Raw genomic sequence first — 4,503 nt, forward strand, 5'->3', positions numbered from 1 at the left:
AAATCATTTTCCTATCGAAAAAATTTTTATTATTTATATACCTAAAGTTAAAGAAGAAGAAACCTTGCTATTAATATTTTCTAATCTATTGGGGTTAGAGTGAGCTATTTTCTTAATATGTAAAAATATGACCTTATAAGACCTAGGCAATAAATGAATGTATTTATTTTATTTTATCAAACTAATTCCGCATATTATTTAAGGAAAAGATTTCTCTTTTTTTTTTTTTTGATATTTTTCATTCATAATAAGGTAAATTTGTAATAATTACATAGATGATAGAGGGGTTGCTGATGGAAGAGCGGGGTAGCTATGTATTGATAGTAGTTCTATTAATGGATAAGTGGAAGGTACAGTGGGTGCAAAAAATTTTTCGTATCTTTAATGTTCTTTTTATATGGATTCATATTTTCCAGCTATTTCTTTGATCTTATTTGTCATGCGATTTCTGCGGCGGCCACCAAGACAGAATCGTCATGACCTTTATGAAGAATTATTTTTATACCGGGATTTGTCACTTTCACAACCTTTTTGGGTTTGTGCAATTGTTTGATCTTAGAGAATTTGGGTACCTACTTTTGTTATTTTAAATTTGCCTACTCGAGTAAATAACCATTTTTCACCAATTTGTCCATGAGGAAAACTGTGTTTTTCATATAAATACCAAGTCCTGTATTGGCGGCATTTGTACAACGTGTGTACAGCCTGATAAGTAATTGTCCTAAGTCAATTTTATCATCTACAATCAGGTTTCTTGTATTTCCTACGCTACCATTTTTCTATCCTAAGATGAAAACGAGCGCGACATGTCTTGTTGCAAATTTGTATAGCGCTTCACTTATATTTTTATAGGTTCTCTTTGTGACTATTCTTCATCATTTTTTTTTTTTTTTGTTATGGGCTGGTTTTAAAAGTTTCTTAGTTTTTGCCTATTTCCACTGTCCTAAAATTTCCTATTGCTTCATGACTATTTTTGTCAGGAGCCATTAAAGGAATTATGCTAATTTTTTTTTGATTTGCTGTTCGCTTTAGGCAGGGTTGCCTTTATTGTCGATTGTGACATTTTTAGGTTTATTATTTGAGATTTATTTGAATTTATCGCTCTTCCTCAGTTTTGGTTTGGTACTGGTAATGGATTAGATACGAGTTGTGGCGGGTTTTACCTGCCTAAATTTGTGCTTCATATAGTTTTTGAGCATCATGGCTATTGTGATGATCAATAGCATGAATACACAACCTATAATTGCTAACCAAACATCCGGGATGTTCGGAGTACTTTCTGTATCTACCCTAGTTGATGACTCGTACTTGACTATTTTGTTATCTCTTGTTTCAGAGCTTTCTTTTCCTACTTCATAGCCAGCTATGGCTACCATAATGACTTGGGCTATTTTTGTCCACCAAGGCATCTTGAAATTTTCCTCTGCTTTTATGAGGTAGGTAGGTAGGTTGAACTGGCCGGTCCATGAGGACCTCACATAGACTGATTGAGTCCGTAGTGTTACCAGAAGTTTGTTTTAACGACCAAACTGAAAAACCCTATCAAAAACCAGGACCTATGTTATAAAATAACTCCGTCCTCTTGGCAAATACTAGAAGCTTCCTAGGACTTAAGCCACTTGCTGCTTCTAGATCTGACAGCTGTATCACTCCTAATAGCTGGAGTCTTAGCCTGGCAAGTGCAGGGCACGAGCACAGAACGTGCTCGATCATTTCCTCCTCCAACCCGCACTTCCTACACCTGCTATCACTGACCAAGCCTAATTTAAAGGCATGCGACGCCAGAAGGCAGTGTCCAGTCAGAATACCCGTCATGAGTCTACAGTCCTCTCTTTTTAATGATAGAAGCAACTGTGTTAGTCTAAGGTTGTAAGACCTACACATAATCTTCGACACTTTACAGCCCCGCGCTTGAACCCACGCCTTTTCTGCTTGGTCGATCATGTGCACCTCTCGCATTCGCTTAATCTCGCCCAATCTAATTGGGACGTCTACGGAGCAAGCTTCAAGGGATGCGCCCTTTTTAGCTAATTCGTCCGCTTTTTCATTCCCATCTATTCCCATATGCCCTGGGACCCAATATAGATGTATGCTTCTCCCTGTCCCGATTCTCTCCAGAGACTGCTTACACTCTAACACGCATTTAGATGCTGTGCTATGCGAGATTATTGCCTTAATTGCTGCTTGACTGTCAATATAAAAGTTAACACGGTTGCAGCTTAAGCTATTCTCTTCCAGGGTTTCTACTGCTTTGGTTACGGCTAATATTTCCGCTTGGAAAACGCTACAGTAATCCGGCAGCCTGTAGGATCTGCTTAATTCCGGATCGGCGCAGTATACCGCAGACCCTACTCCTTCCACTATTTTGGAACCATCGGTGTACACATGTATCGCCTCGTCCGCCATTTGTGCACCCTTGCGCCAACCGTCCACCTCTATTGTGGCCTTAAGATCTCCCTCAAAGTGCAGGTAGGGAATCATGTAGTCTGTTCGTCTTGTGACTGAGGACGCTATACTACTATGGCCATATGGTCGGCGCTCAAGCTGCCCCGAAGCATCGAGCCTGGTTGCGGTCGTTAACGCTTTGTTCTTTGCTACCAGGTCTACAGGTGGAATGTGCAGAATGGCATACAGTGCAGCCGTCGGGGTTGTTTTCAGGGCTCCCGTAATGCAAAGCATCGATAGTCTGCATACCCCCTCTAATTTTTTGAGGTATGTTGTTTTTTGTGTGGCTTTCCACCAAACAAGAACTCCATAGTATAGAATAGGGCTTACAATCGCTGTAAAAACCAAATGAGAAAGAGAGGGCGATAGGCCCCACGTACACCCCAGCATTCTTTTACATGCATAGAGTGCCGTTGAGGCCTTCTTGACCCTCTCCTCCAAGTTGAGCTTGCATGACAGCTTACTGTCTAGGATGATTCCTAGATATTTTGTGCAAGGTTTCTCCTGTAAGGTCACCGCTCCTAACTTAGGCCTGGTCCAATTTGGGACCTTGTACCTCTTTGTAAACAAGACCATATCCGTCTTCTCCGCATTGACTTTCAGCCCGACATTAGATGCCCAGGTATGAATATCCCGAAGCGCCCGATCCATCAAAGAACTAATCGTTGGAAGGCATTTTCCACTTATGACAATTGCAACGTCATCTGCGTAAGCCGTAAGTTTTACGGGTCCCTCATCGAATTGCCTGAGCAGTTGGTTGATGACCAGTGTCCACAGCAGAGGTGATAGCACCCCTCCCTGCGGCGTGCCCCTGTCCACTGATTTCGTGGCCTCGTACAATCCCCATTGTGATGTAATCTTTCTGCAATTTAACATGCAGCCGATCCATCTGATTAAGGCAGGATGTACTTTAATGTAATTAAGACCATCCATAATCGCCCATTTTGCAACATTATTGAAAGTCCCGGCAATGTCCAAGAAGACTCCTAGAGCATACTCCTTATATTCCAGGAATTTCTCTATGCTTATTACCACCCTATGCAATGCGGTGTCTACCGACTTGCCTTTGGTGTACGCATGCTGTGTTGTGGAGAGCAGCTTTTCATCCACGTTGGACTTTATGTACACATCTATCAGCCTCTCAAAGGTTTTGAGCAGAAATGATGTTAAGCTAATGGGTCTATAGTCTTTGGGATACACGTGACCGATCTTCCCCGCCTTTGGTAGAAAAGCTACATGAACAGTTCTCCAAGAGTGCGGTACATGATTCAGTCTTATGCACCCATTGAATATTATTTTAAGCCATTCCACGACCGCCCTACTTGAGACTTGTAGCATGGCTGGGAATATACCATCTGGGCCCGGCGATTTAAACTTAGAAAACGTCTTCACTGCCCACTCGATCTTGGTATCGGTCACCAAGCCCGGCACCACTAGCTCCGTGATCGAAGTGTGAGTGATGTCTGCTGGTTCTTCTAAACCGTCTCCCGATGGGAAATGTGTATCGAGAAGCACCTCAAGGGATTCCTCACTATCACGTGACCATTCCCCGTTCTCTTTCTTTATTAGTCCCTGGACTATGTTTCCCTTTGCTAGGACTTTTTCAACCGTTCTGTTTCACTGGAGCACTCTATGTCCGTGCAGAAACTTTTCCATGAGTTTCTCTTCGCCCTGGTAATTTCACGCTTGTAGATCCTCAGTAGATCCCTGTACTCGTCCCGACACGCTTCGCTTTCCGCGGTCTTTGCGAGTTTAAACATTTCTTTTACCTGTCTTCTTAGAAGACTCAGCTCATTGCTCCACCATGGCGGCTTTGCTTTTCCTCTGAATCTTCTTAGAGGGCAAGCTTTGTTATACGCAGTCATAAGCGTCCTTGTTAGGAATTCATTCGACTCCTCCAGTTCCTCTACATTAGCAACCTCTTTGGGTTGTCCCAGTTTCGTTTCTACATGTTTCTGGAATTCAGTCCAATTCGTTGCCCTAGGGTTTCTAAAGGTTCCTCCCTTCTCTACCCTCTTTAGTGGGATGCTGAAGCTTATATACGCATGGTCGGAGAAG

Source organism: Eurosta solidaginis, chromosome 3 (genome assembly GCF_040869045.1).
Source record: "Eurosta solidaginis isolate ZX-2024a chromosome 3, ASM4086904v1, whole genome shotgun sequence".
Taxonomy (NCBI): domain Eukaryota; kingdom Metazoa; phylum Arthropoda; class Insecta; order Diptera; family Tephritidae; genus Eurosta; species Eurosta solidaginis.